The sequence below is a fragment of the Muntiacus reevesi genome, chromosome 2, assembly GCF_963930625.1.
Source record: "Muntiacus reevesi chromosome 2, mMunRee1.1, whole genome shotgun sequence".
Taxonomy (NCBI): domain Eukaryota; kingdom Metazoa; phylum Chordata; class Mammalia; order Artiodactyla; family Cervidae; genus Muntiacus; species Muntiacus reevesi.
Genome location: NC_089250.1, coordinates 223670927 through 223680989, shown reverse-complemented (window position 1 = coordinate 223680989; position 10063 = coordinate 223670927).

Here is a 10063-nt window from a genome sequence, read left to right as displayed (position 1 = left end):
CTTCTCCAGGGGAATCTTCTCAACCCAGGGATTGAACCCAGGTCTCCTGCATTGCAGGCGGATTCCTTATTGTCTGAGCCACAAGGGAAGCCCAAAATGGTGCTGCCGTTGTGGAAATTATTTTGGTAGCACCTTAAGAAGTTAAACACAGAGCTACCATATGGCCCAGCAACTCCACTGCTAAGTATATGTTCACAGTAAAATGTGAATACAAATATTCACAGCAGCATTATTCATAAAGTCAAAATTAAAAACAGCCCAAACATCCATGACTGGATGAATGGAATAAACCCAATGTCATATATCTACAAAATGGAATACTAACAACCATAAATAGGTATGGAATACTGATACATGTTGCAACATGGATGAGTCTGGAAAACATTATGCCAAGTGAAAGAAGCCAGATACAAAAGACCATGTTTTATATAATCCTATTTATGTGAAATCTCTAGAACAAGTCTATACAAAAGTCTATACAGACAGAAAGTAAATTAATGATTACCTAGCACTGTGGGAGGGGAGAATTGGGAGTGACAGCTCATGGGTGTGGAGTTCTTTTTGACTGATAGAAATGATCTGGAATTATACAGTGGTGATGACTGCACAACATGAATGTACTAAAACCTCTCAAATCACACACTTTAAAATGGCTGAAAGAGGCACAAACTTCCAGTTACAAAATGAATGAGTCACACGTATGAAATGTACAGTGTGAGGGATATAGTCAACAGTTATGTAATATCTTTGTATGGAGACAGATGGTAACTTAGACTTGCCGTGGTCATTTTGTAGAGAAATACTGAATCGCTGTGTTGTGTAATAGGAACTAACACAGTGTTGTAGGTTAATTATACTTCAAAAACAAACTCAAAGAAAAAAAAGACCAGATTGGTGGTTACCAGAGACAGGGATGGAGGTAGTCAAAAGGTACAAAATTCCACTTGTAAGATAAATAAGTACTAGGGCTGTAAGGTACAACATGATTAATATAATTAACACCGTTGTATGTCCCATATGAAAGCTGCTATTAAAGAGTAAATCCTGAGTTCTCATAAGGGGAAATTCTTTTTCTACTTCTTTTTTAAATTTATATGCAGTGATGGATGTTCACTAAATTTATTGTGGGAATCATTCCATGATGTATATAAGTCAAATCATTATGCTGTACACCTTAAGCTTCTGTCAGTTATATCTCAGTGACACTGGAAAGAAAAAAATAAAATGGTTAAAATGAAAATTAATTTTATGTTATGTGGATTTTATTAAAAAAAAAAAAAAAAAGGACCATCTCAGAAGGATTTGCATCTCTCTAGCCAATTTCAGTTCAGAGAATCTGATTGGTCCAGCTTGGATTCGGTGACCAGGCTAGGATAAAAGGTAAATGGGACTGGGGGATGTACCCTTTTGGGAAGGGACACAGTATTCAGAGGAGAAGGTTCTGGGCTGGCAGCTGTCCCCAAAGATATCTGTTGTTTAGTCACTAAGTCATGTCTAACTCTGTGATCCCATGGACTGTAGCCCACCAGGCTTCTCTGTCCATGGGATTTCCAAGCAAGAATACTGGAGTGGGCTGCCATTGCCTTCTCTAGGGGACATTGCCCACCAGGGATCGAATCTGCATCTCCCACACTGGCAGGCTGATTCTTTACCACTGAGCCACTGGGGAAGCCCAAAAGATATCTACTTTTAAGTGTAAAAAAAGAGTTAAAAAAAATCTTGGGAAAAAAATCACCCATAATTCTAGCATCTTAATTACGACAGTTTTTATTTCTGCAAATCCTTCCAGTATTTGTCCACAGGCCAATGCATTTTTCTGAGTTGTAATCACTGTGTTTGTGCTGTTTATTTCCTGTTCTTTTTTACTTCCCATCACATCACAAACATCTCCCATGTTTCTAAATCACCTTCATAATCATCCTTTTTAATGGCTGCATAACATTCAATTGAGTTGATGTACCATAATCTCTTAATCACTCTGCCATTTCTGGATATTTACACAGCTTCTAATTTTTTTTCTGCTAATATATAGATCCTGCTGCAGGAAATATTTTCATGCATACTGATTTTTTCTTTACTGGAGTTGCCCAAATTACTTAAAAACGACCAAATAGGATAAAATTTCCCATGAATTGTCAAACTAACCCAGAAACCCAGAGTAGAGAGAGACTTGTAAACTCTCCAGGGCTCCCTGGGCAGACAGACACAGCTCCTGGAGACCCCACCTCCCCCAGGGGAGGCTCTGCCTTCTCTCACTGCTGGCGTGTTCATGCCTGTCTCCCTACGAGCTGTTCTCTGAGGTGTCTGTGCTGTGAATATGCGAATGTGGATTTCTCCTTTTATTTGATTTGCATCCAGGTGTGTTTGGCTCAGCAGTAAAGAATCAGCCTGCACTGCAGGAGATATGGGTTCAATCCCTGGGTCAGGAAGATATCCTGGAGGAGAACATGGTAACCCATTCCAGTCTTCTTGCCTGAAATCTCCCATGGACAGAGGAGCCTGGTGGGCTACAGTCCATGCGGTCACAAAGAGTTGGACATGACTGAGCACACACGCACACAGGTGGGTTGTTTTTGCTGTTACAGCGCTACCATGAACATCCTTAGACACGTCTCCAGGTCCTGCGGCACGTGTCCCTGGAGAGCTTCTCACCCTTGACACAACAGACATATTGTGTTTGTGTGACGCGGAGCCGTCCCGTGCATCCTGGCCTCTATGCACTAGATACCAATAGCAGCTCCAGTGGCAACAACCAAAAATGTCTCTGGCCATTACCACACGTCCCCTGGGGGGAACCAGTTGCCTTCCCACTGTGGAGGACCACAGTTCTAGACTAATGGTTCTCAAACTGCTGCACTTCAGAATCACGTGGGGCATGCTTTAGCAATCTTCCATTCCTTGTATCTGAACAAAACTATAATTCAAAAAAGTACACGCACCCCTGTGTTCATAACAGCAGTATGCATAACAGAGAAGGCATGGAAGCAACCTTAAGTGTCCGTTGACAGAGGAATGGATGAAGAAGATGCACTGTTTATACATACACTGAGTTGATGAGCAATCATAATTCCATCTGCCACCTTTTGGTGGCATAGTTCCCTTTTGCCATATGTAACGTAACATATTCACAGGTTCCAGGGGTTAGGACGTGGACATATATGGAAGACGATATTCTGTGGGCACCCAGGTCAGCCTCCCTCATGACGATCACAAGTTGCCAATGTGAAAACAGATCTCATTTCAAAACACTGTTATACCATGAATCTATTTTTATTTTAGAAAACAAAACAAAGCATTCTGAAAAAAAAGTTCACCAAAATGTTAGCGCTAAGTTATTTCTGGGTGATGACCCTAAAAAAAGAAACCTTAAAATATTGTTTAAAACTCTATTTTTGAGTTGTCGGACTTTAAAAAAAAATTACAGTGAGGATGCATGACTTTTAATAGTAATAAAAAGCCACAATTTCTTCATTTCTATTCTGGGTGGGAAAAAAGAACCTATATTTATCTGATTTCATAATTTGTGCATCTTCCAGGAAGCTACATGTCACCCTTTATTCAGTGCGATTTGACAGGGTGGACACTTGGAGGTGCTGGCTCTGTGCCAGCCCTTGCCCCCCCGTGTTTGTTACAAGGATGAACAAAGCTCAGCCACTGCATCCAGACAGCTCAGGGTTCCTGAGTCATCGCTTCCCGTGTTCCTGAATGTCTCACGTTCCCTGCTTTAATATTAGTAACTATATTAAACTCAGTTCAGTCTCTTCTTGGGAACTCAGGGTTCTCATCAAGACCCACCTTGGTGTGAAATACTTTGTGGGGTCTCAGTTCCTGTCTCCAGACATCACGCTCCCGGGGCTTATGCAACATGTGGGGGCACTCACTCCTTAGACTGAGTGGTCATAGACAGTCACCATTTCTTGCTGGTCAGTACTGATTGTGATGATATTCATGTTTCAGAGCACTGACTGCATGCTAGGAAAAGTGCAAAGTCACATGTTTCATCTCATCTAACTCTCAGATAACCCTGAAGGAGGGGCTTCATTACTTTCCCATTTCACAGATGAGAAAACTGAGGCTCGGGCAGGTTAGTAACATGTTCAAAGTCACACAGCTAGTTAGTGAAGTGTCAGTCACCCCATTTCTGGTCAATTCCAAGGCATAAGATATTCATCTCTCCCTGATATCATTTCCTACATGCAGTATACAATCCCATGGATTGCAGCATGTTCCAAAGACAGTGGAGATAATTCCTATCCTCCTAACTCTAGCTCTCCTCTCCGTGAATCTGAGTGGGCATGTGTAGTAGCTGTGCGGGTCACTGCTCAGATCTCCCTTCCTTGTTCAGCTACAAGGAAGACTGTAACCAATGCTTGAAACTGTTAGTGCCTGCACTGCACACTTCAGCTTTTGAGCCAAGGCCACACTCTTCCTGGGCGGCCCTGCCCATGACTCAGCGGGGCAGAGGTCCAGGGCTTGGTGTTTCCCCACACAGGGGAAACACCCAGCAGAAAACCTTCCGTCCTGAGTCGGGGGAGGTGGGGTTGGCCCCAACAGTCCCATGAGCACCAGCCTCAGTGGCTCTTCCTGCCCCATCCTGCACACTCCAACCCTCTTCCCTTCAAAGGTGTCAGATCTACACTGTGGTCTGAAGCCTCTCCCGGCCCCATTCTGCCTCCTCCCGTTCTCTCTCAGATGCTACCCGCAGCAGACCTCTTGTACTCTAAGCTCCATCCCAGTGGCTGCTTGTCAGAGAACTCATCTGACACAGCGGAGTGCTGTCAAAAGAATGTGGTGGAAGTGTTGCCGCATGATTTCCAAGACTGGGGCATAAAAGGCCAGGCAGCCTCCTCGTTGTTCACTGGAACACTCGCTCTTGGAGCCTTCAGCTGCCATATTATGAGGAGGCCCAAGCCAGCCCATGTGGAGGCACTACATGGAGAAGCGCCGGGATGACATGAAAGGGGTGGGGGAGAGAAAGAGGGGGAGTGGGAGAGAGGAAGCGGGAGGAGTAGAGAGGGAGGGGATGGGGAAGGGAGGAGGGGGAGACAGCAGAGAGATCGATGTGCTTGGCCAGCTACCATTTACTCCAATCTCCTGCTGTTCTTGGAGGAGGAAATTGCAATCCACTCCAGTATTCTTGCCTGGGAAATCCCACCGACAGAGGAGCCTGGCGGGCTGTTGTCCATTGGGTCGCAAAGAGTCAGACGCACCTGAAGTGACAGCACACCTACTGCTCTAGTTCTGGTCATCACTACATTAAAACCACACGAGAGCCACCTGCCCAGACAAGCCCTTCCCCAGTTCCTGACCCACTCAGACAGGAGGAGGCAAACTGCCATTGGTGGTCTCAAGCCACAAAGTTTTGACTCATTTGTTACGCAGCAACAGATAACTGGTAGGAGCACTCTGTGGACAGAAGTGTGTGAGGCTGAGGCCTGTCACTTTCCAGAATACTTCAGCACCTTCGCTGCTGACAGCTTGGCACATCGTAGGTGTTCAGCACACATCTGTTACTGCTTTGCATGTTCAATAAGATTATAAATATGGACTAGATCCGAGCTGCCTAGAAATTCATGTGTAGCTTTGAAAACATTTCCTTTCTAATTAAATTGTGGTAAGGATTCATTCTAAGATGCCCTCCAAACATTTGTTAATTAGAGAAACAGAAGATGCTTCAGAGAATTGGGATTAAATGATGAGACTGAGACTCAGAATTATGAAACTTCTAATGTCAAACAAGCAGAACCTGACCAACATCTATATGCAGATGAATGCAACTGAAATAGGAAAGAAAAGTTGTTCTTGGGTATGGCCCTTCCCAAATCCTGACATAGGCTGTGATATCTTTAAAAAGGGTGGGACAAAAAGAAGGGAAAAGAGAAGAAAGAAATAGGCATGATATAGTGGAAAGTTCTGGACCAAGGAACACATGGCTTCAGACACTTGTGGTTTGTCTGGTTTCAGGGAAATTCTTAACCTTCACTGGGTTCGGTTTTCTCATCTGTAAGTGGGGAATAAAAACAGCAATACCTCCCTTAATGGAAAGTTGTGGGAATTCAATGAGATATGCATGTGAAGAGATATGTTGCCCATAAAGTACTTTACACACGGAAGCTTTGCTCAGTTAAAACTACTAAGAGGAGATATTTGTCTTCCTGTTGTAAGGATCACTTGTCAGGTAGCTTAGGAAACAGATACTGTAGTAAAATATGAAGGTTTCTGAGCTGAACACATCTGGGTTTAAATCCCATCTTCACCGATGTAAATGTAACGTGCTTGGTAAACCTGTTGGCAGAATCTACTAGAGCTGAATGACCCGGAAATTCCCTCCCAGGTATGTACCAAACAGAAGTGCTCAGCGTGTTTACCAAAAGGCACATCCTAGAATGTGCACTGCAGCCTGGCAGTTTAAAAGCCCAGACCTGGATGCGACCCAAACGTACATTGTATTTGCCTTCTCCTGCTGCATAATGAATGGCCACAAAATTAGTGGCTCAAAACAAGATACATTATTGATCCACAGCTTCTGTGAGTCAGGAATTTGGGCTTTGCTTCAGAATCTCAGAAAGCTCAGTCAGGTGTCTGCTGGGCAGTGGTCTCATTCCAAGGTTCAACTCGGGAAGGGTTTATCTCTGAGCTCAAGTGCTTCCAATGTGGTCATTGGCAGAGTTTAGATCTTAGTGGCCGTAACCTTGAGGCTTCAGTTTCTCACAGGCTGTTGACTGGAGGGTATCCTCAGATCCTTGTCACACGGGCCTCTGCAGAGCCAGCAAGAGACAGAGTCTCCTTGCAAGATGGCAGTCACCAGCCTACATAACCTACAGATGTGAGGGAAGGCTTGTTGTATTCTATTGGCTACAACTGAGTCAGAGAATTGAAGTCTTCCAACTATGGTGCTGGAGAAGACTCCTGAAAGTCCCTTGGACAGCAAGGAGATCAAACCGGTCAATCTTAAGGGAAATCAACCCTGAATACTTGTTGGAAGGACTGATGCTGAAGCTGAAGCTCCAGTATTTTGGTCATCTGATGCGAACAGCCGACTCATTGGAAAAGTCTCTGATGCTGGGAAAGATTGAGGGCAGAAGGAGAAAGGGGCATCAGAGGAGGAGATGGCTGTGTGGCATCACTGATGCAATGGACATGAACTTGGGTAAACTCAGGAGATGGTGAGGGACAGGGAGGCCTGGCCTGTTGCAGTCCATGGGGTCACAAAGAGTTGGACATGACTGGGCACCTGAACAACAACAACAACAATTGAGTCAGATACCCTGCCCACTATTAAGGGGAGGGGGTTAGAGTCTGTCCATCACTCCTATCAACAGCAGAATGGATACACGAAGCATGAAATGTAATACAGTGGGATACTCTACTGCAATGAGAATGAGCAAATTCTGCCTCATGCAACAACATGGAGAAATATCCAAACACAGTATGGAGTGAAAGAAGCCAGACACCAATGAGTGATGGTGATACAGGAAGGAAGGGGGCATAGAGCCATTGAGCATATGACAGAAAACTGATTAGGCACAGGGTAGTGGAAGGTTCGCTTTCCAGGGGACTTTGAGCCTCATTGTATGCTCACTGTAACACATCAGCTAAATGGCATACTCACAGGCATCGGGACAGTTCCAAGGCCCGTCTATAAAGGGCCAAAAAGTAGGTGATAGCCCAAATTCCTGGAAATCGCCACCCCTTCCCCCCAAATAGTTGGAATAATCCTCCTACTCATTAGCTTATGAAATTACTCAACCCATAAAAACTAGCCACCCCATATTTCAGGGCCTCTCACTCTCCAAGACGGCCCATTCTCTGTCTGTGGAGTATTTGTCTCTAAACAAATCTATTGCTATCTCTCACTTTGTCTTTCACTGAATTCTCTCTACAATGAGACATCAGGAACCTGAGCTTCAGTAGGTCTTGAGACCAGGTGTGATCTCAGTTAAAAGACTGTGGGTTCAGGTCCCATCTGAGTTGTGTGGTTTAGATTGCATTGTATAAAGTTCAATAACTGTCAAAACCAACCACTGCTGTCAGAAGCGAGGACAGCGGTCACCTGGGAATGTGGGAAGATGGATGACTGGGATGAGATGTGCCTGGGGCTTTGGCGGTGGTGGTGGGGGTTGTATTGTTTCTCGGCCTGGATGCAGGCTGCAGGGGTGAGGTCATGGGCATGGAGCATGTTCATGGCGATGTGTCCCCTCCCCTGCCTGGACCATGCCTCCCCACTTGTCAGATGGCCAGCTCCATCACAGCCTTTAATCTCCCACAGGCCAACCCTTATCAAGACCACCTCCTTGAAGCCTTTTGTTTCCACCATAGCACACCTATCACAAATACGCAGTTATGCTATTGATTTATTTTCAATTTGACTTTTGTCTCTCTCTCCCCCTCTCGGACGTTGGCTCCACAAAGCAGGGACCACACATGTCTTGGCTTTCTGCTGCAAGCCAGGATCACAGTATTCTAGTGCTGGCCCATGGCATTTGTTGGCAACATGCAGTCCTCTTCCCGTGAGGCACACACCAGCAGAGGCTGAGTGGCATCTCTGAGCCATTTCCAGATGCTAAAGCTTGGGAGCAGCCCTCATTCCATCAGCCATGGCCAGACGAGCTGGGCCGCGAAGCACGGTTTTCTGAAAGCAATGGAAGGAGATATAGAAATGACTCCAAGGACTTCTCACCCAAACCTCCCATTACACGTTTCTTCATCCTCTGAGCCTGAGCCAACCCCTCGCCTCCCTTTTCAGGTTGAGTTTCTTGGGACAAACCAGCATTGCTCTGTGTGTCTTCTCCTGCCAGGAGGCGGTGACAGGTGGCCGGCACCCAGCTCGTCTGCACAGGCTGCCGGCAGCAAGGATTCTGTTCCACGCTCTCCCCAGGACCTGGCTGTGTGCATGAAAGGGGAGCGCTGTCACCATGGGATGGGACATCAGTTTTCTGAGTCGATATCCCTCCTGACAGATGAAGGGCGAAGAGAAACAAATCTGCTCCTTGAGCTGAAAGTTTCATTCCAGCTGTAGACTTTGCCAAAACGGGATGAGAAATGGCAGGAGTGAAAAAGCAAAGCAAGCGAATGAACAATAGTGGGCATTCTCTTTTCTCAGCATCACCCTCTGTGTTTTCAGCGGACAAGCACAGGGCTGCCCTAACCCAGGGCATTGATTCAGTCACAGAAATGTTGGTGTGCAGCCACCAGAGGGATCGTTCTGAAGTTCTAAATGACTCCATCGCTCTCCTGCTCAGGGCCTGTCAACACTCTCAGTCACACAAAACAGATTTTTCAGCACCGGTTCAGAGTTACGGCATTTGCGGCTTGGAGGAGTTGCAAGCTGTATTCCAAATCACGTGTTACCAAGAAAAGTTAAATCATGGCTGTTTTCATATGACTTAAAAACTTTTTTTTTTTTAAATTAGGAATTTCTGAAAGGTCTCTATAAGAATGTTTACAGAGCTTCACTGGTAGCTCAGTGGTAAAGAATCTGGACCAATGCAGGAGACAAGGGTTGGAGCCCTGATCCAGGAAGATTCCACGGACTACAGAGCAACGAGGCCTGTGAGCCACAGCTACTGAGCCAGTGCTCCAAAGCCCAGGAGCCGCAGCTGCTGAGCCCACATGCCATAGCTACTGAAGCCCGCACGCCCTAGAGCCCATGCTCCACAACGAGAGAAACCACTGCAAGGAGAAGCACGCACACCACGGCTAAAGAGCAGCCCCTGCTTGCCATGAGAGCCAGCGCAGCTAAAAATAAACAAATAAAATTATATATATATATACATATATATATATATATATGAGTGTTTCTAATAGCACTAACTATAAATAGCCCAAGTATTAATCAGCATGGGAGTGATAAACTGCAATCTATTCATACAATGCAATACTACACAGCACCAAAAATAAAAACAGCATGTTACAGGGGCCTCCCTGGTAGCCCAGTGGAAAAGAATCCACCTGACAATGTAGGAGACATGGGTTTGATTCCTGCTCCAGGAAGATCCCACATGCCTCGAGGCAACTAAGCCCATGGGCCATAACTACTGAACCTGCGCTCTGGAGCCTGTGA